This window comes from Thamnophis sirtalis, unplaced genomic scaffold (assembly GCF_051295495.1).
Source record: "Thamnophis sirtalis isolate CommonGarterSnake01/CBP01778 unplaced genomic scaffold, rThaSir2_p1.2 scaffold_6, whole genome shotgun sequence".
Taxonomy (NCBI): domain Eukaryota; kingdom Metazoa; phylum Chordata; class Lepidosauria; order Squamata; family Natricidae; genus Thamnophis; species Thamnophis sirtalis.
The window spans coordinates 66,645,096-66,672,932 of NW_028261386.1; the positions used below are offsets into that span (position 1 = coordinate 66,645,096).

The 27,837-nt window shown below is 38.0% G+C and overlaps 1 protein-coding gene across 4 annotated transcripts in view; it reads right to left on the reverse strand.

Moving 5' to 3' along the window:
- The window catches only part of CHRM3 (cholinergic receptor muscarinic 3), a 263,909-nt gene that overhangs the window by 191,447 nt on the left and 44,625 nt on the right, over window positions 1–27,837 (reverse strand). The window contains exon 1 of one of the 4 annotated variants that reach the window (XM_087718049.1): window positions 16,458–16,477. The exons of 2 other annotated variants lie outside the window; for them this stretch is intronic. The gene's annotated coding sequence lies outside the window, so the exon portion shown is untranslated. Of the gene's footprint in view, window positions 1–16,457; window positions 16,478–21,838; window positions 22,378–27,837 lie in introns of those variants that run through there. One more of the 4 variants, XR_015696984.1, reaches the window with a different exon arrangement.

Sequence of the window (27,837 nt, forward strand, 5' to 3'; positions counted from 1 at the left end):
GACCTGTGCTTGTTATCTTGTACATGTTTGAGAAACAAACAAACAAACAAACAAATCTGATCCTGTTCATTTCAATCCATTGTTTATGACTATTTGTTTTATTAAACACTTTTTTTCAAGCACTGCTGTGTTCCTCTGCAGATTTGATCATCACCGTCTTCGACCACGTGATTAATACAATTGTTGATCCATGTAATGATAGCTTCCAATCTGGTTTGGAGCCAGTTATGAATACTGTACTTTCTGAATATGATAATTTAGCCACTTATTAATTCATTTTAACAATTGTATAATCCAGCCCATATTTTACTACTTTAGTAAGGACAATTACTTTAGTAATGATAATATATTAAGAGACTATTGAAAGCTTTGGTGAGGTCAAGATATAGTAAATCCAAAGCAGTTCCCCCCTCCCCATCTTTTAAAAATAATCTAGCATTACTTGTTTTGACATCCATCTTGACTCATATTGCGTTTCTTTCCAAATGTTCAAAAAATTGCCATTTAATACTCTGTTTTAGACCCAGTTTAGTGAAGTGGTTAAGGCATCAAGCTAGAAACCAGAAGAAACCTGAATTCTAGTCCCATCATAGGCACAAAGCCAATCTGGTGAACTTAAGAAAGCCACTTCTGAAATGTTGTGAAGAAAATTACAATGACTTGTCCAGGCAAGAAATCTACATTGACTCAAAAGCACAAAAATAATATCATCATCATCTATTTGAAGACTTTGATTTTGTCATTATAATTTCTCAGGTGTTCTGTCATCTTTTTGAAGGTAGGGAAATGGTTTACTTTTGTCCAGTTTTCTGGGACATCCTAGTTGTCCAAGAGGACTCAAACACCATTGTGCATGGTTCTGGAATCATTTCTCCTAGTTTCTTTAATACTTTAGAGCAATATTTGACACTGAGATGCTACAGACTTTCAGAAGACGTTTGTATGACTACGTTTTTTATTGGAGTATTTGGATTCCATTTCTGCTGTGTGCTGACCTAAATTATATGATAAAATTCAATATTTGCGAAGAGAATAATGCAAATTCAAGTTGATAATTACAATTTAATCAATTTAGTTTAATTCCATTGTGAAGCAGGAGTTATTTAAACATAACACCAGTAGAAGAGTTTTTGCATAGTTTCTCAGCATGAATTTCATAAAAACATCCTACTCAGATTTTGATAGAAGAATTTTTCTTTCATCTGTAAGCACTAAGGAGTGACTTTGAGATTTGATTTAAATATTGAAGTGATTTGAAAATACTTGTTAGGGTTGCAAATCTATTCATTTGCACAGTAGGAGACCACTTATTTAATCTGCAAGAAAAAAACAATTGAGCTTCAGAATGATGAAGAATCAAGGCAAATCTTCTACAGCAGAAGACATCAAACTATGTGGCTGCAATGTGAAATTTTCAGTCCATGGGGGGAAGCAAAACTTCTTTATATTTGTTTTTCATCTTCTTATATCTTTGAATTAGTATTAGTTCAGTGAATTTCATACTAATGAAACATCAACATATTTGGATATTGTTATTTTAATGATTTAGGAATTCTACTATCCAGGTTTCCTCCAGATATTATGAAGTTATGTAAAAACTACCAAGCTCTAGGATCACGTTAGCATCTTATAATAAATCTCATTTTATTTACTTTACTAAATCTGTGTATGTTAATGAAGCATGCTAACAGCATGTAATCTAAATGCAATTAAAAAGCATGATAACAGTAATCGGTACAATCATTAAAAAAAATATGTCAAATATTACTCATATTTTACATGCAGGAAGCACTAGCAAGTAGATAGTGTGCAAAGGCATAGTGGTTTATATAGAAGCACTGGGTTGAAAGTTTAGGTGATTTAAAGATTTAGGTATCTAGGATATAATTCATCTGACTCCGGATACTTGAATTTATCCAAGTTAACAATGTTATTCTTACTCTTTCCTTGTTCTTTTAAGCCTACAATTTCCCCCTTTTCTAATGGCATAATGATGGCTTTTTCATTCCATAAATTAACTTGTCAAAAATAATTTCACAGAATATTTGGCCAACATTATGACAAAAAGTTCACTTTGGTTTCTGACTCTATTCATTTTTTTTCTTTTAGTTATGGTGTTCATTATTCAATATGTTATAACAGATCTAAATCATATATCTCAATAAAATTCAAACTGCTAAGAAATAGGCATATGTTCCTCAATATATGTTCACATATTCTTATATTCTTCCACTAATGTTCTCCAACTTATGCAATTAAACATAAGAAAATAACATCTCTGAAACTTCACGCTTCAATGGACTTTTACATAAAACAGAAAAACAAATCTAAAATAAACCACTGGAATATATATTTTTAGGTATTAATTAAATGTACTATTAACATTTTCATCAAAAAAAATTTCCAAGAAAGGTATCACATTAAAACTACATTTTGCCCCAAACAGCATTTGATTCTGAATATATGTGACTGCCTACAATCATACAATTGACAGATACTCTTTAGATCTATCTCACTGTCAGCTGCATTCTTAGAGCATATCCCAGTATTACCTGAGACAGATTTTGCTCTAATTGTTCTAAAGAGATTTTTCATTTGATAGAATTGTTCCGATATAAATTTTTCCAATGAAAATCTATTTTCTTTAGAAGGAAATGATGGATAAAAACAGGATAGATTTTGTATCTATTACTGACTTTACATCAATGTATACCAGGTTCTGTTGATCTAAAAAAATATATCTCTCAATGCTTCCATGTGTTCATTGGTTATCTATTTTTTACACTTTCATCCGTTAATGACATTCATTAATGAATCCCAGGCAAGAGAAAATAAATACAGAGGCTATATTATACAGTACACAGATTTTCCACTCTGGTAGTAGAGCAGTATGACTGCTCCAAATTCCTTTTTTAAAACAAGTGCCTAAAAATGGTTGATGTTCTTCGATGCTTTAAATTATTTTTTAAGATCAAGTTCTAAAAGTGTTGCATTGTTTAACATAAGCTACTTTGCTCTTTCTGTACTATCTCTCTCTCCCTTCTCTCTCTATCTCTCCCCCCCTCTCAATTGCAGCCCTGGGTTTCTACTGCTTTTAGTGTGAAGAATGTCTAATTAAGATCCAGTTATCTTACATTCTTATATTGCTATTAATATTAACCAGTCCTCTTCCATTTTTAAACAACATAATCTCCAAGTAGAGCAGCATAGACATTTCCTTTTTAGTGCAGTATACATTAGAAACCCTCAAACACTTAAGACATTTTTATTAGAGAGTAAGCCCCACTGAACATACCAGTTCTTAATTTGTAAGCACGTATACAATTGTAAGTAAAGCATACTGCAACATATTATTATATCACATGTTCATTAGGCTTATTTTTAACTGTTCAAATCATATTTTGAATCGTTCATAACAATTTCACAGTAAGCAAAGAGAGCAGACCCTTCAGCAATGCCTACTTTCGTCTCTGCGTTGTGAAATCAAGCTGCTATGGAACAAGGGAGTTAAAACTCCCTTGTCACTTTTCAACTATGAAATGTTGAAATATATGGTTTATCATTGTTATTATTGAATCAATTTATATTCTGCCCCAAAAGCATGCAGATTGGTTAGTAATCCAGACAAATGCATTGTCTCGGTAACTGAATCCTAATTCAGCAGTATATTTGAAATTCTGAATCTTGTCTAGCAATATATTTGGTTATAACATTTATTAGGGGTTTTACACAAAAGGAAGAGGAATCTGACTTAAAGGAATAAATTCAAAACCCTTTTTAGAGGAATCAAAACATCAATTCAGAAAAAGAGAACTTGGACACGACAGTCCTTTTTAGGCTAGCAATATCAAATCCAACTCAAGCCAGTTGGAAAAAAAGATATTCAGTTTACAAAATGATTTCATCTGCATCCAACATAGTTTCTCACATACATTGAAAAACACAAGCAGATCCCTCTTTCTAAAGAAAGAGCAAAAGAAGAAGGGAGAAAACATAACAAAGTTAAGATAGAAAAATGGATATCGATACCAGGAAAAGACCAAAACGAAAGGTAGAAGGATGGAAGTGTTGCAAAGGAAAGAGGAAAGAGTGACAGATGCCCTATTTAAAAGGTAACACTCCCTTCTATTTAAGCCAAATTTCTGCTGCTCACATATACAGTATATTATTTTCTTCCAAGAGTGGAACAGTGGATTATTCTTACTCTCTTCAAGAAATGTGTTTTTCACTTCCCACATCAAATTTAAAGTGCTGATTTTTTGGTGGTCCCCTACCTAAAATAGTTGCCACCATCAGCTGTAGTGAAACTCATCAGGATCTTTCTCAGCACCTGTCAACATGAGTAATTTAATCTATTCTTCATAGTTACTCATAGTCTGCCATAAAGTTGCCCTCTTGCTTGTTTCTTACTTTAAACAGTATTTTCTATTCCAACCAGAAAATATAAGCTAATTGCAGCTAATTAGGTGTCACTTTTCCCAAGTAGACCAGACAAGAAGCAGACCAGATGAATTAATTCTGTTTTGTTGTAAGGCTACATTAACAGAATCTTCCATGTCTGAAGGTACAAACCTCCTGCCTCTCTTCTTACAAGCTGATAATTTTTTGGGTGGGGGATCCATTCTAAGTTTCTTTCTCGGCCTGTTATGCAGCTGCAGGCTCCCCCTCCCCTTTTATCTGATTGTTCTCTAGACAGTGTCTCCGCCCTATATTTCAAGGTCATTTCCACATTAGGTTACACCAAGGAAGAAAAACTCTTGCGGGTCAACCAGCTATATGACTTAAAATATATAATTCATAACCACAAAAATAAAAGAGCACCCTCTGAATAGTATTATAGGTTGCTTCCCTTCCATTCCGAATAGTTTAAAACGAAGGCTATGGGTATTACAGAATCCAACCTCTAATTATATTCCATTTTTAAAAAATCAGAGAATTGTGCAGTGGCCAAAAATGAATTTCCACAGTTAATGCTAGTGCCAACTGTGTCCATTTCTGAAGATGATAAATATTGGATCAAATTTACAGTAACAGTCACTTCTGGATGATTGAAAGCTGCTAACAATTTTGTATAAATATATTTGCTTTTTGAACTTTTAATAAAATAACTTTTCTATATGTTTTAAAAACATTTTAGCAAAACTGTATGGAATTTGCAGCAATATTTCCCCGATTGAGTTAATAAGACCTCCATTTCAAACACATAGGTGCAAAAGCTTTGTGCAAGTAAAATCTTTAAAGTTTAGGATTAAACTATTATTAGGAACTTGAAAGTCAAGTAGCAGGCACACAGGACCTTGAGAATGAAATTTATAAAATCCCTGGCTTCTAAGACTTTCAACACTGCTTGACTTACCCATCACTTACTTTTACATCTCGGTGCTTAAGTCTAGAATTAAATAGATGGAGCAGATTCAGCAGAGCTTTCAGAAGGAGGGTAGGTGACATGAAAGGGCAGGAAGACTAAAATTAGGCATCTGTCTTCAGTACAAGAACAACGTATGGCACATTTGTCTCTATTTTCAGTTGTGAAATGTTCAAGGATGACATAATTTACTATCAGTAATGACAATCATTAAAATTTCACAAGGAGGAAAGCTCAGTCATAATTGTCATTTTCCACAAAATCATGTATCAACTTCATCCTCTGTGCCAGTCTAATCTACTTGATGAATATTTTATTGTTTGCAGAATAGAATAGAATAGAATAGAATAGAATAGAATAGAATAGATCATGGGCCAAGTGCCATTGGATACACAAGGGATTTGTCTCCTGTGTAGGTCTATACAGACCTACAGATCTACACACTATATATCTATATCTACAGTTATAGATATTTTCTCAACCCTCTTTCTGGCTTGTGCAGTATACTATACAGATCCTCAATGGAATGCAGGATGGTTACAATTATTTTTTTCTGCAATCCTTACTATCCATTGAAGTCTGTACTTGACCTATTTGGTTGCTGTACCAAACCAGGCAGTTATAGAAGTTGAAATGACAGACTCAATAATTCCTCTATAGAACTGTATCAATAGCTCCTGGGGAAGTCTGAACTTTCTGACTTGACACAGGAAGCACATTCTTTGTTGTGCCTTTTTAATGATGCATTTCAATCCTGGGAGATTATAGACTCAAATTCTGGGATATTATAAATACATATTAGATATTCATATAAATATTTTTCTAAAAAAATACATATTTATATATTTAATACATAAATAAGGTATATGAAAAACCCTAACAAATATAGCTGTATCTCTCTACTCTTAGCTACTCTTCTCCTCACCCCAGAGAACTATGAATAATTAAAGCAAAATTGATGACTTGAACCTTTTTGGAGATTTAAAATTACAGAAGAGATAAAGAAACAATGTGTGCAGGAATGGGCACAACTGGTACACAACACAAAGCTGTGCAATCCTGACTGCCACTTGCTATTTGAAAAGGAGTTGTGAGTTTAGGGGGGAACCCCCACTCCCATTGCATATTGGGTTTGTTTGGGGCAATGCAACCCCCTGTAATAGCAAAGATGGCATGGTCCTAAAACGGAAGGGAGCAAAATCCAAAGTCTACATAATATTGCTAGGATTCAGTAGAAGCCTGTTGGTATCCATCCAAGCCCCTACAGTCTCCACTGCTTAATTCACTGCTTAATTCACTAGATGCAGAAATATATTATTGGATATCATATGTGTACTGATAATACTATATCCTATGCTGATAGATCATCTCACCCAGTGTCTTCATCTAGATGTTTAAAAAGAGAGGTGGGAATACTGACCATATGGAATCACACAAAGTAGGGATCAAGGGTGGGATCTCTCTCTTGAATCATCATCATCTGAGACTGATCCCAGAAAAAGGAAAACTACTAATAAAATACTGTGCCATCCACCCCCAAAACCTGGAGCTGGCCCCAAGGCTTACAGGAGGCAATGGTACTGAAAGGCTGCTTCCATCCTCCAATCTCTATCCTAGCCCACCAGAGATTATTTAAATTGACCAATGCTGTTTCTGTCCTATTCCTGGTCCTAACTGAAAGGATAATCCACTTCATCCAGAATTATCTGAAGGTGCTGCATCACCATCTTCTCAATCAATTTAATCCAAAAGCAGAGGAACAACCTCTTGCTCAAATAATAATTTACCAATGCTAAATCCTACCCACATAACAATGCCTGGGCAGCTTTAACTAACCAGAAGGGGCAGCATTCTAAAGAGCAGTTAGCCAAGCTCACAGTACGAAAGGGCTCACATCACCTGGGAAAGGTTGCAGTGCAGGTATCTATGGATGCAATAATAACAGAAAAGTCTTGTCACTTTGCTACCCTTAGCACAAAAAAGTAGGTCTTAATAGCACTTGTGGTTCTCTGGATGTCTCCTTTCTTGTTTCATCTCCCTCAATATATCCATGAACCATAGAGAATGACAGGATCCATGAGAAGTGAGAGGTTGCATAGACATGGTCTGATCCAAAGCTTTGGCAGCCCTCCTATTTCGAGTGACCATCAAGTGACGGTGCAGCAGACCAGCAGGAATAACCTCTCATTTTACTACTGAACTGAAATTATTTTTTTAGACAGCCACATTTGTCTGACTTTCAGCAACCAGTACAATCCTAGAAACTCACTGTGTAGGACCAGATAGGTGCTATTTCTTTCTATTATTGCTTGGCTAAAACTAGACTTAAAAAATTAGACCATCTACACACATACAATATCTCTGTTTCTTTTTGCACTCGAATGAACTCTAATGTGTAAAATATAAAAGAACATGAAGTCTTTTAAGTAGAAGATTTATACCATTAGGATTCCCTATAAAAGAGTAACATTAGCCTTGAGCAGACATTTCATTTATTAGATAAGTTATCAAGAATAGGCTTTAGTGTGGCAAGAGTCTGTCTTTTGGTGTACAGCAATAAAGAAACTTCCCCTAACTCAGTGCCAGATTCCACCACATCAATACATTTATAAAAGAACCACTTATTTTTGACAATTATAATACATTTTACAAAAAATTACTTTCTACACTATAGAGATAATTTCTGTATTAGCACGATTAATTACACTTCTTTTCATAGTCTTATTGTCAGAATTATAAACATAACTTTGAGGTCCTTTATATAATTCAGTTTGAAAACTATGATGATTGTAAGTTTCTTTTGCTTTTATAAAGGAACACTAAAACTCAGTGGCAAATACTAAACATACATAAAATAAAGAGGAAAAATAAATATGTTCAATAATGCAAACAAAAAGAAAACTTATGAACTTGTATTATTTATCTAAATATAGTTCCAATCCTTAGTTGTCACTGCTTGATGTGCTTTCTGGTTGCAGACACAAATATGCCCTTATTTATTTCATTATTTAGGGAACTTTCATGTCCACCTGCCTTAAACAAAAGATAACAACATACATACACAAATAATACATCAATAATACATCACAAATAATACATCAATCCCTACACTCCACATAATGGAGTGAGCACCCATTACTTGTCCCAGCTTCTGCCAACCTAGCAGTTGAAAAGCATGTAAAAATTCAAGTAGAAAAATAGGGACCACCTTTGGTGGGAAAGTAACAGTGTTCTGTGTACCTTCGGCATTTAGTCATGCCAGCCAAATAACCACAGAGACCTCTTCAGACAGCGCTGGCTCTTCAGCTTTGAAATGGAGGTGAGCAACATCCCTTAGGGAATGACTTGCACATATGTGCGAGGGGAACCTTTACCTTTACCTTATGAGCAACTTGCATAATCAAAACACACCTGTTGCAAAAGTTCATCTTATGTGCCAACTTATTATTTACTTTACTACTACATTACACAGAGCCGAGGTGGCACAGTGGTTAGCGTGCAGCACTGCAGGCTACTTCAGCTGATTGCAGTTCTGCAGTTCGGCTGTTCAAATGTCACCGGCTCAAGGTTGACTCAGCCTTCCATCCTTCCGAGATGGGTAAAATGAGGACCCGGATTGTTGGGGGCAATATGCTGACTCTGTAAACTGCTTAGAGAGGGCTGAAAGCCCTATGAAGCGGTATATAAGGCTAACTGCTTTTGCTTTTTTTTTTTTTACTACTGTCAGGGACGTGCAGTCAGGGGAGGCAGGACCTCACCACTGTCATCATGAAAAGAAAAAAAAATGTAAAAGGAAAAAGGCTGAGGTAGTTGCTGCCAGAGTCACAGTGGATGACTCTGCTTAGTGCTTAACTGTTTAAAAAAGCCTCTTTAAAAAGTGCCCTCTACAGGAGGAGGCGGGAGAACCACGTGCCTCATTTAGTCTATCTTTATGATCACTTGAGCAGAGTTAAGCAAGGGTTAAAAGCCGAAAAATTCCTTATGTAGATGAGGCATGTGGTTTTCTCGCCTCCTCCTGTAGAGGGCACGTTTTTAGGAGCTTTTTTAAACAATTAAGCAGAGTCATCCATTGGAGACTCTGGCAGCAGCTAGAGCCTGACCTCAGCAGCTCTTGCCTTTTTCCTTTTACATTTTTACATTTTCATCATGTCAGACAAGAGCAAAGTTGAAATCCTCTGTGAAACAGCTGGAAAAGGTATGTGGGTTGGAGGGAGGGGAAGGAATTCAAAATTAATGTAATTTGTAAGTAATTGTAATATTGTAAGTAATTTGTGTGTGTGTGTGTGTTTTACCCATCTCTGCTGGCGTGCGGGCTGGCACTTTTTTAAATGTTTCGGAACCATTATTGGGCAGTAGGAAATCCCTCAGCTGGGAAGTGTCTGAGTGGAATTTGGCAACGCAAAACTGTTAAAGCGAGGAGCCTGACCATTCAGCAGGCATGTTTATAATCATTTTCCTTTTCCTGTCTAAGGGGAACCACTTTAAATGTGGGGTGTCTTCATTAATATAATCTGCCCCTTTCTCCTTCTGATGCTGTTTTGTAGGAGAGGGGAGAAAGATGGGTTCTCCTTGGTATGGTAGAGCCCTTCCGAAAGGCCCGGTGCTGTGTCCAACATAGAGGCGTCCTGCATTTATGGAGGACACAGCACCGGGACTGTGTCCGCCATACAGGCGGGACGCCTCTATGTCCAAAAGCGCCAGCACTGTGTCCGACATAGAGACATCCCTTACGCCCTGGAACTGTGTCTGCCATACAGGCGGGACTCCTCTATGTCTGACACAGTGCCAAGGCTTTTGTACATAGAGGCGTCCTGTCTGTAGGGCAGACACAACGCCAGGGCATCCAAAAGCCCTGGCGCTGTGTCTGGCATAGAAGCATCCTTCCTGTAAGGCGGACACAGCGCCGGGGCTTTGAGACACCCCGGCACTGTGTCCGCCATACAGGCAGGACGCCTCTATGTCACACACAGCGCTGGGGCTTTTGGACATAGAGGCATTCCGCCTGTATGGCGGACACAGCGCCAGGATGTCTCAAAGCCCCGGCGCTGTGTCCGACATAGGGCGGCTTTTGCCCGCTTGCCTCACCAGCCATAAACCTCATCGCACGTCACTGACTACTGTAATGTTATCTATACAGGGCTGCCCTTGTAAACAATTTGGACTCTATAGTTAGTTTAAAACGTGATGGTACAAGAAGCAAGAGGCACCCCTTGTTATATTCTTGTGTCATCACGTTTAAATAATAGGTTGCCAGTCAGTTATTGGATGCAATTCAAATTTCTGGTCCTCATCTATAAAACCCTTTGCAGAAGCACCATCTCCAATGTTTCTGCCTCTCTGGTATATTTGGAGAGAGTGGGAATACTCCAAGTCCATTATAATTTGTAACTCAAAAGAAAAAAGATTGGATAATACGGTGATTGGTGATCGTTGTATGAAATTACCATGGGGTAATAGTACCTGGGAATGACTTTGAGGGATGAGCAGAGGAGATGCTGCATAGGAAACAATCAGCCCCCAGCAACTCAGCAGTCAGAGAAAAACTTAGGAAGGACCTGCCTTAGTTTATCAGGCAGTTAAAAGTGACTGAAGGAAATTCATACATTCAGACTTGGAAGATTCTGTTAATGTAGCCTTACAATAAAGTTGAATTAGTTCATCTGGTTCTGTTTCCTGTTCTGGTTTCCCTGGTGAGCTGGCACATCGAAATTTGGCTTTATAAAATATTTGCACTACAAAATCAGGTAAGATTACTCACCAGGAGAATTTTTAAAAAAGGCAGACATTTTTCAAGAGAACCAATGTTTGATGTGAACAAGGCGAAAGGATCAAACAGAGTTTAACAAGGAGGGTGCTTTCATAGTGTATAAAGAAATTTAATTGAGGGGAAAATACATTTTAGTATTAATAGAAAATACATTTCTGCACTCCTCAGTTGACTTATCACCAGAAAGTCAGGTAACTGTTTCTGGAGGCCAGAAACAAGTAGTATTGTACTCTATTACTCCCTTACCATCAAAACAACTTCAAAAGTTATTTTTCTGCTCTACTTCCAAAGTACATTTTTCCAGTGCTCCTGTTCATTTAAGATAGCATGCTCCAGTTTCTAACAAGATAAACTCAGACGTTCACTGGCAAATTTGCAGAGGAAAGAACTACCGCTTCAAATGAACCTATGCTTACCATATTCTCTAGACGTTTTAAAGTAGCCTTTTATAATTAAAACAATGTTTATAATATTTGCTTTGTGTACATAAGGTTGCTATTTCAAATCCGGAGATAAAACTTTTAAAGAATGCTGCTTTTTTTCCCTGAGCTTCCTGCTTGTCCATCTATTTTAAAAAGAAAAAAGAAAACAAACACGCCAAAATATTGTGTGGGGTTTTAAGGAAGCAATATATTGCTTATAAAGTAAGAGTTTTATTTATTGCACTATTATAGCACCCACATCAATGGCTGGTCTAAAGGACATGAGAAAGAAAAAGAAATACACTTCTTTAAAGAACTGCTTGTCCTGCCTTTTGATTATTAAAATTTGTACATATAAATTCAATTTAACTTTATATGTGTGCACGTGTATGCATGTCTCTATCCTTTTTATCTATCTTAAATTATAGTGTACAGAATGGATATCTTTTTTCTTTCTTTTCTGAAGTAGCGTACTGCAAACCCTTAAAATATACATATATCATCCATCAAGATCATTAATTACATCTATTTGAGCTTTTCTTTGGGATAGAACTATAGTGTTATAGTTAATGTAACTATGTTATTTTTAAGTTTTCCTGTCCCAATATTCAAATGTATTCTAGGTTCATATAGATTTGCATACAAGTTGATAGCACATTGATTTTTCATGACCTTTCCTGCATGTTTACCTTAAATAATTGTTCTAATAGAACCAGCAAGTGCATCCACACATAAGATATTACATTATTATGATAATACACTATATATCTCCTACTCTTGTTTTTGTTCTAATTCAGATTCAGATAAAGGCAGAAGCATTATTACAGCTTAGGAAATAATAAAAGGTATTTCTACTGTTTTTGTCCAGATTAAATTTAATTCCCTAGGTTATATTATTGCTATTTTCAATATTACTTTCTTCAAAAGAGATATTCAGTCTTTCAAAGCTACCGTTTCCAGATGTATCTTCACTTAACTATTCTTCTTTTGAGCTCAGAAGCTAAGGAGAATTGGATGTGCACAGTAAAGGTGAGCAGTATTTCAAAGTTTTGGTCTCCAAAAGGGGCCTCAGACCACATGGGAGTTTAAACTTAACATCTATCTGAAACACCATAAAACCACCTGTCTCTTGTCACTGAGCATATTTGTCTGGTGAAACAAGAATTTTCATCAGATTTACTATTTAAACACCCTCCCCTTTGAAATGCCTTGTCCCTCCAGAACACGTAAACTTTTAATTTAATATTTAACATGTATTTTTAATGTAGACCATAAACATAAGATACTGTTAACAAAAGTTTGACAAAGGTGGTATGTCTATCTTGGAACACATTGCCAAACAATATCTGTGGGTTTATGATTTTGTTAATTATTTGTAAAAAATATTTATTCTCTTTACTGTGAGACCAGCATGAAAGTGCAGAGCCTCTTTCTATTGACTGACCTCAAGTAACTGCATCCCTTAATTAGAGCAAAAGGAATAAAAGGCTATTGGAAAAAAAGTTAATAGGATCTATTCATCAGGATTCAGTTGTAATATGAAATTCTGATTTTTATTTATTTATTTAATAGATTTATATGACTGTCAAACTCACATTCAGTGACTCCGGGCAATGTAAAGCATTAAAAACCAACAATATAAGGAACCCGGAAATCTCCAATCCACAATAATTATGGCAACAAACACAATCATACAAGCCACTTGACTGACTTCAAATCAACCTGGGTCTCCAGGCCTACTGACAGACCCGTATCTTCAGGGTTTTCCAGAAAAGTAGCAAGAATGGGGCTCTTTCTAAAGGGAAGAAGCTATTACAGAGAAGGCTCTTCTTCTAGGTCACATCAGATGCCTTACCACTCTAGTGGGTGGGTTGGAGGAATCACTGTAGATTTTACTTGATGCAGACTATAGGGGGTAGTGCTTATCTCCATTTCAAGTATCATTGAGCCAATGCTATCTGAGGATCAGTAGTGGGTTTCGGCTCCTGTTGCAACTGGTACGCTGCAATGGGAGCCCGGAGTGCATCACGGGCACACGCGCTGCACATGCATGTGCACCCACCGCCTGCAACACTTCAGCTGTTTGGCAGAGGGTCGCACAGGCACCGTATGCTGTGCGTGCATGCACAGATGACCCATTTCCTTTAAATACAGGTAAGGAACAAGGGCGGGCAGGCGGGCCCTCTGAAGCACTTTTCTGATACAGTGGCTGCTGCTTCTGGTAGGCACCAATATGCGCATACTGGGGTGTACCGCCTGCAACCCACCACTGCTGAGGATGTTTCTGTGGTCATGTGGCCAGCATATCACGGAATGTTGTTACTTTGGTGGATCAGATAGATATAGCCAGGGAGAGATTATATACTCAAATATTCTGGCTGCAAATCGTATCTATCATCTTTAAAGATGATAGATACTACCTTGAATTTCACACAGAAGCAAATCAGCAACTAGCATAACCTCACAGAAGAGGTGTCACATGTGCAAATCTGGATTTCTGCAGAACAATGCAGGTTGCCACATTTTGGATCACCTGAAGTTTCCATATATTCTTCAAGAACAGCCCCATATATAGTGCATTACAGTAATCCCAACTGCAAGATAACCCAGTGTAGGGTAACCCTGAGAAGGCCCATCCGGTCCAGGAATGAACATCATTGGCACACCACATACTCCTGGGCAAGCTTGCCAACAGCTCCTCTAGTAAGAATCACATGTCCAGGAGAACCCTCAAAGTTCACACCAGGTTTTGCTGGGGCAATGTAATCCCATCCACAATCAAAGATGGTAATAATCAAACCTTCATTCAATACTGTTCCTCCAATTACAGTTTTAGCCTGTTGCTTCCCATCCAGATCTCAATAGTCTCCATATACCAGAAAGGGCTGTTGCAGCATCACTTAACCTACTGTCAGGGAAATCACAGTGAAGTTTCAAGTTCTATCTCAGGGGTCCCCAGCCTCTGGGCCACGGTCCACTAACAGGCCAAGCCCTATTTGTAACTGGGCCATGTGAACAGCAGGCTGGTGCATAAGCAACGTGACCTGCGTGAGCAGTAAGCTGGTATGATATTGAGCTGCATGTGTGCATGTGCACTGTCCCACCACACAGGCGGCCTGGTTTTCCTCTCCCCCCCCAGTTGCAAATGTTGGGGACCACTCTTCAATCTGCTTCCTCCCATACACACTATGCTCAGTGGAAAGTTTCATAAATATGTCCTCATCTACAGCAGTCTCATGAACAAATTGATACCAGATGTTATCATTGTATGAAATCAAACACAACTACAAATTGCATTAAGTATAAACCATAATTTGCAAACCAACTGCAACTAGGATTGGAAAGATACCAATTCAATTTAGTAACTCCTTGGAAGATTTTGGGGTGGTTACACTATCTGTTGAAGATATTTCAAGAATTATTGTTAGGGGGATAGAATTAGAAGAATGGGTGTTACTGAGAACCTGCAGCTAGTGCTATAAATCTAAGCAATAATAACAATTTGGTTGTAATAGTAAACTATAATTGTTACTTTGTAAATAACATGCCCTCTTTGAAGCAATTATGATGAAGTTTATATTTCATCTGATAAACAATAGGAAGCTAGAATAGGAAACCACAGTATAACCACAGTTTGTTTGGATTAATCTTTATTTCAGGTTAAATATTTTAGACAAAATAAGAGTGGTTACTTCTAATCAGAAGCCAGTGTTTCTGTACTTCCACAGAGCAGAGAGGCAGAAATAAATACACGACTATGTTCACATTATCACTTGCCCATGGTTAATGTAATAGGGGTTTATTCTCTATGCTTTATGGCTCTCAGTTTGCTAAGTACACTGAACCCTAAATTAGCTACAACATATTAGATACAAATGTGAATGCCATGAGAATCCTTGCATTTGAATATAGACCTATAAAATTAAACCTGAAGTTCAGAGGTGGGTTGCCAATTTCTTTATACTGGTTCAGGCATGCTCCCACGTGTGCTCATGCACAGAAGCATCCGGGTGGGTCCTATCCAGGCTAAACCAGCAGCAACCTACCACTGCTGAAGTTCATGACGGAGCCTTTACAAATATTTCCCTTGGTATCCACTAGAATCTTTGCTTTCTTTGGTTTGGGGGAAGACCAGGTTTCTTTAAAGCAGAGCTTCATATTGTATTACTACATTTATATCTAACATAAGGTGACCAGATTTTCAGATTGGTAAAGAGAGGCACCTTTGACCGGGGGGGGGGGGGAGGTTGATTAAAAATTTTATACGGAGCAACAAAATTTTTCATACAACGCAAAAATAGTATTGTAATGTTTTTTTTATTTCAACATAACTACAATTCACAAATATAAATTGTAACTTGTAAATTGTAACTGTTGCCAAACATCCGAATTTTGATCACGTGACCATGAGGATGCTGCAACGGTCGCTAAGTGTGAAAATGGTCACTAAGTGTGAAAAATGGTCATCAGTCACTTTTTTCAATGCCATTGTAACTTTGGTCACTATACCACCTTTCTTGCCACAGTTCTTAAGTGAATCTTAAGTGAAGATGTTATATCTTAAGTGAATCTTAAGTCTTAAGTGAAGATGTGAACCTCTGGCCACGAACGCTTCTGACCAAAATATTCACATTCTCCCCCTCCCCCCGCTGCTGATTTCCCCTTCTGCACCATTTTTTTTGTAAGCGCCAAATTTCCAAAATTAGGTTTGATTCATGACCAAATCAGTTTGCGACCAATGTTATGGAACGAATTATGGTTGTGACCAGAGGTTCTACTGTATACATGCCTTTACATACTCTATATCACCTCAAAATGTTGCACAGCCTTCATAACTTTCTAATACAGATAATTAATTTTATTTAATTATACAACATCAAAACCATAAAAAAGTAAAATTAACCTGGCTGGAAAATCCTATGCCTGTCTTGCTTTTATTACTGACACACTTGCTGCAGTATTTGATGGCTAAAAGAAAAAAAATATTGTTAAAGTGTGTATTATGTTCACTCCCGTGTCTTGTCTGCTGCGTTGATTTTGAATTCATTAAAAGAGCTTATTTTACATCAAATCCCTCTCATATTATTCTCCTATGTTCAATAAACCCTAAGAGACAGCATACTATACATGAAATTCCTGTAACTGTATATTTAGTAAATTGTGGAGCTGAGTTTATCCAATTAACTCAGTTTTTGGACTTGAGTAATCACATACAATAAAGGAAATAAAACTATTTAGAATGAAGTGTAGTTGGCTATTTGTGATTAAGGGTGTCATGCAGAAACAATTAGTTTTGATCAGGAAAATACCCTAAAAAAAACCTTTTGTTCTTTCAGGTTTTTTTTTTAATGATTTTTCCATGGCACATCACATATTGTTTTGAATAAAAAAACAGCAGCTGCACATTTTTAAAAACCTACATTATTTTAAAATGCATTAAAAAATAAAAGAAAAAAATCCAGCACACTTACCAGCAGACAGAAACTCAATATTTTTCAAAGAAACTTTCCCACCATCTTGGAGTCCTCCAACCTCCATGCCCCTCCCCTCCGGAAAATCCAGGAAGTAACACTGGCGACCTCTCTAGCCATTTCCTGCAGCTCTATGGTACCAGTTCATTTTTTTCTTATAAAATAAGGTAAAAAAGTGGCGCGGTGGGGGGGGGAGGTCCGTTTTGTTGCTTTAACGTTTTAATATCTTCAATGAAAGTACTGAGACAGAGAGAGAGAGGGATTAGACAGGGTGTCTTTTGTCTTGCCCCGGTTAGGATTTCTTAAGCAAATCCACTGGGCTTTCAACATGAAGCCAGAAAAAAATCGGGACTTTTTTAAAAGGCGGAGGGACAAATTGTTATAAATCGTGACTGTCCCACTGAAATCGGGTCATCTGGTCACCCTAATCTAACAGTGCTTCTATATCTCATGAGTGTAAGTGGCAATCATAAAATAAAAATGGCCAGATCAAGTAAAAAGTATATTGTGTGAAGCACTATTGCACGTATGATTACCTGGTTTCCTTACTCTTGTTCTTGTGTTTATTCTCTGTAACTAGAAATGAAAGGACTGAGGTTTGAGCAGGTACTTGTCCATGTTCTTTTTCCTTATAGCATGCAGTTCACCTTTTCTGAAATAGCTGTTCAAGTAGAAAAGATTATTCCAAAAGCATGATTTGGGTGAGTTATCTTTTAACGTTGCTAAGTACAACAGTTATTTCCTAAGAAATAGGAAACTTTGTATAATAGGAGTGGCTGCCAAAAAGCAAATATTTGGACAGTGAAAGACTGTGTCTGCCATAGCAGCCATTATTGGAAATTAGCCATACTGAGAATTTTAATTTTAAAATATTAGTGACTATAGAGAGAACTATATAGTTTAAGGCTACATCCAAAATTTGGTCTAATTATAGAATTAGAATGCAATTATCAGGTTTCTATTATTTCTGAATTCAGTTATATAAGTAATTATAAAGCAAGTAAGTCAAAGTACACAATATTTCCTACAATGAGTCTTGTGGCACGTTTATGACTAGCCTGTTCATCATATCAATTTATAAACTTTTATAAACTTCAAATATTTGGATTATTCTTTAAAAAAAGTTGTAAAAGTTGCTGTTGATTGGAGGGCTTGAAGAGAGGACAAAAGGGAATTGACAGATCATGTCATATTGACATTACTATCTTTTCTGTAATTTAAATTCATTGCTCTATGTCCTGCATTCTGGAATGATAATAAAGCTTGATATTCTGCTTTGTGACATCCTTTCCAATACAGGATAATATTTGTAGCACAGGATTGAAATGTTTTCCCCTATCCCTTTGGTGCTTTCTGAGCTTGGTTGTTTTCTTGCAGATGTCTTATTACCCAAACTAGGTAACACCATAAGTACTAGCACAACCTTTTCTGCTAATTGAAAGATGTTATTCATTTTTTGGTATTGTTTTCAAAGTTAAATATTTCCACTTATTTTCTAATGTCCTGGTAATCTTCATTACCATTCTCTGAATCTATTCCAGGCTGTTTGACCTTGCAATGGATAAGAATGATCCTACTAGATATAACACTTGAGATGAGGATGCAACAATTTCAGAATAAAATAGAATTGTTAATTTGCAGTGTTCATTCTTATTTTAATTTTATACTCTCTAAAGCACCACCAACTTCATTCAATTGCAACTCCGCCTTCTATCACTTTTGAACAATTTGCATCCTTCAGTCATTGTATTTCAATTATAGGAATCATCCAACCAGGTCTTCACTATACCTTCTACACCTTATTTGCTTTTGGTACTGTTCAAGTTCAAGCTTTGTTTATTGGCAAAAAATATGGGCAATAAAGGCTATGAACTTTACAATTTTATAGACTTCCTGATTTTTTTAGTTGAGTGGTTTAATAGGCCTCATTTAAAAAACACTTCCAACTTTTCTAAACTATGCAAGCAATATAAATATGTTCATATAAATATGTTCCTCACCAATTAATCTAGTTGCATCCAACTGTCTAGCATGCAGTTATGGGTTAGCCACAAAACTGAGTATGCACAGATTACTGTTGTAACATATACAGTTCCTCTTTAAGATTTCAATTCCTTTTGAAGTCTTATCCAGAATATAAAAATAATATTGTACATAAGACTACATAGCTATTTACTGTATTATTTTGCTCAAATATAAAGTTATTAAACATCAAATCAATAAAATTACTTGGGCATTTGGTAATAACAAGATCTTATGAGAAGAAAAATGTTCAATTATATCTGACTAGAGATTAAATAACATCAAGAGATAAAAGTAAGATAGCAAGAAGATACAGACATTAAAGCTGGCAAAAAAATCCCACACTGTTGAGGTGAAAAATACCTTCTAACCCCTCTATAAACTGTAATACCTGCACATTTATTTTGTTGCCTAGTTTTCTGAAAATAATGAGATAGGAATTATTACAATTTTTATAAATACTAACACTAAGCTACAGATTATGTTAACCAATATCATCATCAAGGGTTTTGACTTCCTGGTGGACCTAATTCAAAATATGAACTTATAGCAATACAGAATTGGCTTTGATGCTTAGCTGAACAAGAAACCAGATATACACACCATTTAGTCTTTAATTGTAACAGAATCAAAGTTGGGTTGCTATGTTCTTCCAAAATGCTTTCTGACTACATTTAAGAATTAAATTTTAAATCTAGATCTTGTTTATCATCAACTGTTAGTTTTCCAATCTGCAATTACAAAAATAGCTCGTATCAGAAATAAAATCCTCATTCTGCAAGTCTAGACATGACCCATCTGGCAGAAGTTTTTTTTTTTTTTTTCATCACCAACTCTGACAGGTTTCAATCTGATTAATATTTGGGCAATACTGTATATATATATTTTTCAATTTTTGTGATGTAACTGATCTATTACAAAAAGTCCATCAGTTAAATAACTCAGACCATTCCCTTAGAAATCAAATTCTAGGAATATCTTTTCATAACCAGTCATTCATTTGTAGCATTTTCCTCTGTAGTCCTTTCCCACAGACTAGATGAATTATTTCAATCCCAGTGTTAATTTGCTTTGCATGTGTTCCAGGATTGTACTGCTGTTGTGTATCTTTTTTTCAAACAGTTTAATAAAAGAGGGCTTCTGGATGACAGTTGCAAGGTGGAATCTTGCAAATTGTTCAGTCTCTCTTCTAAAATTCTGGTTAAGATAGGTCTGCATTACATGTGCTTTGTAGTACAGAGGCAGAGTTCTGATTTCTTACTTTTTCACCTTTCCTGAGTTTTTTTAAGAAAATCTATTACTTCTATTACATAAAATGGGGTGTGGGAGTATATGGGAAGTATAGCTAGCACTGGTATTCAAAGAGATAAAGCACAGAATTAGGCAGGTCCATGGTAGTACAGTTTTGCATTATATCTATATCTATATCTATATCCATATCTATATCCATATCTACCTACCTACCTACATACATACATATATACACATACACACACACACACACACACACACACACACATGTTCTACTGCCAGATTTATCATGATTTTTCTCTAAGTGCCTTAAAACTTGACAGAGACCTTTTGGATCTCATGGCTTAATCAAGTGAAACAATATTAGACTGCAAAATGAAGTGCTTAAAACACAATGATCCACAGAACTCCAAAAGAAAGTGTGCGTAGCTACATCATATGACCAGAATTTAAATATTTATAGAAAGTCTGGTTGAAAGAATAAGAAAGGCTATATCCATGGCACTCACTCACTGGCAGACTAGACAGTGAGCTAAATCTGATTCTATTTTTCCAAACAGTAAGGAATTGCTAACTTAAAAGTGACATAAAGCAATGGTATACGTCATCATTCTAAAGAAACATTTCCAATCTATTCTACTTCAATCCTATGATTTGTTTAATTTGAACAAAAACACCTGTGGTCAGTTTAAAGTATAGCTTGCTCTAACAGTCCAAAATCAAATTGATTCTTATTTAGCTGAACTGAAATTAAATATAGCCCCAACTCCTAGTCTCAATTTAGAATCCAAGCTCATTCATCAAGATCCTCAGTCTCAACTTCTATGATGCAGCAAACTCATTCAAGCAAAACAAGCATAATGAATTTTTTGGTTGATGAACTCCGCCATACAAGCACCCATTCCATCTCCGGAGCTTTTCCAAAACCAATAGCAGTTTTTTCCCCCGTTTCTCCAGGCCATCATCAAACATGTTTGTAGAATATTGTCCCCCCTTTTCTTCCTTTGTCATGTGTATATTTTTCTTTTTAAACATGTGCAATAGAGAAGTAAGAACAAAGCCAAACAATCTGCTACAGGGTGCAGATTCAGTTTCCATATTCATTTAGGTATTTGTTTATAAGGTCATACTACTATAGTCAATGAACGATTTGTTTATGGTTTTCAGAAATGATGAAAATTTAATATATATCCAGAAATCAATGCTGAAAGCAAAACTTGGTTTTACCTATCTCCTCAAAACAGTGTTTCTTAACTCCTTTCATAACTATAGTTTGGCTTGTTCAATAAAAACAAGCAGGTCTGTGAAACCTGCATAGTTTTTTAAAGAAATAGAACAATTAGAAGAGCTTTGATTTTAAAAAGCTTAAATTGTTTTTATTTTATAACTACAATGTGCTTTTTAAAATAACATTTTACCATGTCAAATTTTATACCTATATTTGGCTTAATTTGCAGTGTACAGGATCACTAAGTCTATCTAACTCCATGAAAGATCCAAGCAGGATTTTGTTGGTAACACAGACTTGGTTTCCATTGTGTTCTGACCCCCTCCTCCATCCAGTAACGAATGCCGAGACAAGCTTAACTAGAATTCTACTTTATTAGCAGGAAACATAAATCTCGGTGGCTGAAAGCCCAAGCATAACAAACAGATAAGAACCTTGGCAGCAACTCAGACTTCGACAGAGACAGATAACAGCTTCTCCAGTGTTAAGAATGAAGTTGAATCCTGCAAATCAGACTCCTCCCCGAGGGTCTCCTTAAATACAATCTTGAGAGGAGCTGGGTCCAATTATCTTTTGTAACTGCATAGCTGTTTTCTCCGTTGATCTGCCCGGCGTTGGCGGGCATCCAGGACCACCTCCCTTGTCTCCTCATCACTACTCCAAGGCCTGATGTCATGAGCACACTCCCAGTGGCTCTCACCACTGCTCCATGCCTCAGGCGCCTCCTGGTGGCCAACCAGCCTCTCTGCACCCTGCTCAGAGTCAGAACCCTGTCCAGGGTCCTCCACCTCTTCCAGAGCCAACTCATAAGGCCCCTCGCTGTCGGAGTCTTTTTGCAGCTCCAATGGCTCCTGCTGGGCCACAACACATTGTAAGTACACAAATGGGACCCTTGTAAGACAACATTCACAGTAAGTTGAATTCACCCTAACCAGCAACAGGAAGAAGACTTAGGAATATGTGGCACAGTAAATCAGATTGTTTGTAATCACTAACCAAAGATTGTTTGGCTAGCATGCTGATCTAGTAGGATGGGATAAATAATAATAAGATCACAAAGATGGGTTTATCCAAAACATTGCAGTGTCACATTGTTAATTTTCACTGTATCCTACTTTGCCTTTGTAATGCAATGAGCCAAATAAATAAAAGCTCTGGTTCTACTTTTGTTCATGGCAGCTTAGAAAAGCAACAAAGCTTTGTTGGGGATCTAGTAAAGGTAAAGGTTCCATGGGATGATCATCTCCATTTCTTGGCTGAAGGAGCCAGCGTTGTCCAAGGACACTATCGTCGTCATGTGGCCAGCATGACTATATGCCGAGGTGCACGGAACGCTGTTACTTTTTCCAATAAAGTAGTACCTATTTATTTACTTGCATTTGCATTCTTTTGAACTGCTAGGTTTAAAGGGACTGGGACAAAAAGTGGGAGCTCATTGTGTCACACAGCACTTGAGTCCCGAATGTGAGCTATCAGCTTTCCAGCTCACAAGGTCATCATCTTTAATCACTGAGCCATTATGCCCCCTTTTGTTCAGGATTTAATATATACTGATTATTGTTTGTATTCATGCAAATACAATTAAATTATATCTTCAGAGTGATTTGGCTGCTTTAGATGAGCTATATAGCTTATAGCTTTTGGCTATAACAGTAACTACCAGAGAATTCCAGGCATATAAACTGAACTAGGAACTTGAAAAAAAGAATCCTGAAAGTAAATAATAACAAAATGCTACTGTGTTGTTCTCATGAAAAATGCATAGACATGTCCATGTACTTATTAGGGGCTGTTGTTTTCTTTTAACATTGTAAAATAATCCCATGTGTGTCTACTCAAAATGAGGTTTCATTAACTGTAATGGCATTTATTCTCTTTTAACTGTTACTATTCTTTAGTCTCTATTAGTTCAAACTATTGGCCATAAATTCATTACACCAAGAAATTAATGCATTTTGAATTGTTGAGGATTGTATTATTCTGGTTTTGTACTGTTTTAATATGCTAGGACTATTTCAGAACTCTCAAACACTATTGACATTATGTAGGATCCAGAGCTGCTGAAATGTTTAGAATTCAAGAATAGATTCTGCTGAAAGGTATTATTAAACATTGTTTATAAAAGAATGGCTAAATATTAATCCCAGGGAACAAGTACTCAGTAGCAACATCTGCGGTGAATTCCACACCACTTTGCAGTTTTTCTAGGGTACACTCATAATAGCAACTAAATTTTCTATGTAGCACTCCCCTTGTCCACCACCAAAAACCAAATAGATACAAGGAAGACATGAGAAGAAATACATTTACAGTAAATAAGAAGATGGAAAGGTTCCTATGAGTGTGAGGTAACACTATGTTGAGAATGAACAAACGATATTGTCTCATTGATTTTTTCTTAGTGAAACTTTGAAAAAACAACAAAATCAGTGTTGCGAATCAGTGCTCCTGTCTTATTTATTGTATTATAAATGCATTTCTTTTAAAAGGACAAGATTATGGTTTCATAATTTGTAAACCTATTACGAAATGTGTCAAACTAATCCATGAAAGAATGATTAAGACTGATGTGACACAATTATTTTGGGAGGGTGGGAATCCATAGACAGTTCATATTCTGATCTGAATTTTAGTATATGAAATGTCAGCTTTCTCAATTTCCACATTAAATAAAACATCACAGGTATATTATCTATAGTCCTATTTCAGCTTTAGTTTCTATAACCTGTGTGCCTTATACATTCATTAGAAAGCTACAAAGAATGAAAAGCACTTCAATGTAGTGAGCTCTTTTGTAAGGTTCACAATACAAAAGAGAATTTGAAGATGAATAATATTAGAACTGTCTTTATATTATAAACATCTCATCTGCCATGAAAGCATTGGACATTTGAAAAATTGTATCCCGTTCATTTCAAGATCCCCCAATTTGATAGTCAGAAGGCAGTCCCACATATGGTTAAATGTCTTTCCAGTACATTTTAAGGTTATAATTTCAAAAATTCACATTTCTGGATAAGATTAAGATGTGATTTAAAAAGTTTTATTGTTCTTTTTTATGGTGAGCACACTGGCATACATTAAAAATGAAATTATGTTACCTGCTTTTAAAAGAAAGTATATATCTACTCATACACATACATAACACACATATACACAAGCTACACACACACACACACACACACACAGAGAGAGAGAGAGAGAGAGAGAGACTTCATATATATATATATTAATCATTGTCTATTTTGAATACATAGAGGAAAGAGGAAACTTCACAAGGTTGATACTATATGGAACAAAATGTGACTGAATAACAGTTGGTCTTACCTGAACTGTTATTTTAAGAGTTGTTTGTAGGATGGTCCAGAGATGGTATCATCACAGCCAATTGGCCTAGAGACTGGGTTGAAGCTGAAGCCACGCCTCTGAGCTCCACCTTCTGACTCCTGTTTCAATGCAGTATGCGTTCCCAAGATCCTGAAAACAAGACATAAAGGAGACGCCTCCACCCCCAATACTGTCTGTCTAACACTAGGGTGGAAACTGGACCATCCTGCAAACAACTCTTAAAATAACAGTTCAGGTAAGACCAACTGTCATTTTCCAGAGTAAGTTTGCAGGATGGTCCAGAGATGGGACATACCCAAGATACTGTCCGATAGGGTGATCAGTCAATGATCAGACAAGACCTGCTGCAGGACCCTGCGGCCAAACACCACATCAGAGGATGTGAAGGCATTCAGCCTGTAATGCTGGATGAAAGGCGACAGGGAGGCTCACGTCGCTGCCCTGCATATATCCTCTATTGGAGCTTGGCTTGTCCAGGCCACGGATGTGGCCGTGCTCCTAGTGGAGTGTGCCGTGATACTGACCAGCACCGGCAAATTCTGCACCTCATAGGTGAGGGAGATAGCCAAATGAATCCAGCGACTAATGGTGGATGGGGAACTCTTTTCCCTAGTGAAGAGGGTTGGAAGGAAATGAACAGGGCCTCTGACCTCCAGAATTCAGCAGTCTACTCCAAGTAAATTCGCAATGCCCATCTTACATCTAAGAGGTGCCACCAGTGTTCCCGCTCTCTGACCGACCTGGGCAGAAGTCTGGAAGAACGACCTCCTGCGTGTGGTGGAACACTGAATTAACCTTTGGCAGGAATGCCGGATCAAGCCGCAGCACTACCCTATTGCTGTGGAACACGTGGCCAGACTGGCACCACAAAATGGTCACCCATGTGGAATCGTAAACTCTGTTGGTTGACTGTCTGTGGGATGCCTCAATAGTCCTAATCACCTTCTGGGACAGGTGAGCACTTATCAGGCACTCCCACTCAATCTCCATGTGGCAAGATGGAGCCACTGTGGATCTGGATGGACCTGCTTCCCCTGAAGCAACCTCCCCTCCCCTCGGGGAATCCTCCATGGTCTCTCTACCGACAAGCTCAACAGGTCCATGCACCAAGCCCTCCTGGGCCAGTAAGGGGCTACTAAGGTAACCTCTGCCTGCTCTCTGATTACCTTCTGAATGACTCCGGGAAGGAGGGGGAGAAAAGGAAAAGCGAACAGGAGCCCAACTGGCCACCTGGTGCGAACGGTATCGATCCCCTCCATTCCCTGAGTTGGGAATCGGGAGAAGAACCAAAGAACCTGTACGTTGGATGGAGTGGTCCACTGCCGGTGTCCCGAACCTCTGGCAGACCCTCTGGAAGAGCTCCACTCTCCATTGTCTACCATCTCTCAACTCAGCCAGTCCACTTGATGACTGTCGATGCTGGTGATGTGCTCTGCTTGGATGGAGCTCAGATGCCTCTCTGCCCACAGACCTAGCGACATCGCTGGAACATGTGCCCCCTGCCAATTTATATGGGCCTTTGTTGTGACGTTGTCAGTTAAGACGAGGACATGGTGACTTTCGACCATGGCTTGGAGCTGCTACAAAGCAAGGTGAACCACCTGGAGCTCCAGCCAATTTATGTTGTGTTGAAGGTCACTCCGAGACCATCAGCCCTGCGCCATCTGCAAGTCTAGGGTTCCCCCCCCCAGCCGAACAGGCAGGTGTCTGTTGTCAACACAAGTCATTCCTGCTCCCTGAATTCACATCCCTTGAGCAGAGCTGGGGACACCCACCATTTGAGGGACATCAGCACCTGTGGCATTGCTGGGACCTTGAGCATTGAGTTGCTGGAATTGGCCCTCTGATATGGGAGCAGCCTCCATTGGAGCATTCTGGCATTAAGCCGCGCCCACAGGACCATCTCAATACAGGAGATGAACTTCCCCAGCAAGCTGGAGAGAGGGCTACAGGAACACAATGATCCCTCCAAATCTGTTTAAATAAGTTCAACAAACTGGACCTATGATCAAGGGAAAGAAAAACTCAACCCAACTGGGAATCTATGACCGCCCCAGGTGGAGAATTCGAGTGGCTGGAGTAAGAGTACTCTTCTCAAAGTTAATCGAGAACCCCAAACCTTGGAGAGTGGCAATGACCTGCTGGAGATCTGCCCTTCTCTGGGCAGGGGATGCCCCCTGAATGAGAATCTCATCCTGGTCTGAAGGGGCTCCCCCTCAGGTGGGCCGCCACCACCGCTAGCACCTTACTGAGGCCAGCCCGAATGGTAGGCCCCTGTATTGATAGTGAACCCCTAAATAGGAGAAGCGAAGAAACCTCCTATGCTCAGGGAGAATGGGGATGTGGAGGTAGGTTTCCATGAGGTAAATGGACACCATATAATTCCCCTCATGAATCCCTGCCAGGGTGGACTTGAGACATGCCATCTTAAAGCGTCTATAAACCAAGAACTGGTTTAGGTGCTTAAGATCCAAGATGGCTCTCCATCCCCGCAAAGACTTTGGCACTAGAAAAAGGTTTGAGTAGAACCCCTTGCCCACTTAGTCCCCCAGGAACCATGGGGACTGCAATGACTGCAATGTCGAGCAAATGCCGGATGGCCTGCCTCATCTGCTGGCATTTTTCAACTCATTTGGCCGGGGGGGAAATGCGGAAACAATTTGAAGGGGGAGAAAGGAATTCCAAATGGAGACCGGATGTCACCATACTGATAACCCAGGCATCGGTGGTAATGTCCGCCCAGGTGTATGCAAACACAGCCAGGTGGCTGCCAATGAGTGGGTCGCAGGCGACCTACTTGCCCCAGCAGTAAGGGTGACCCCCCTGAAAGGGCTGCTTGCTCTGGGTCTGAAAGCGGAATTTATCCCTGATGAAACCCTTGTCAGTCTGCCTATTTGACCTGCTGGGAGGATATCTGCTCTGATGAGTTTCCAGCTCCTATGGTCGCTGTGCAGACCTGCAAT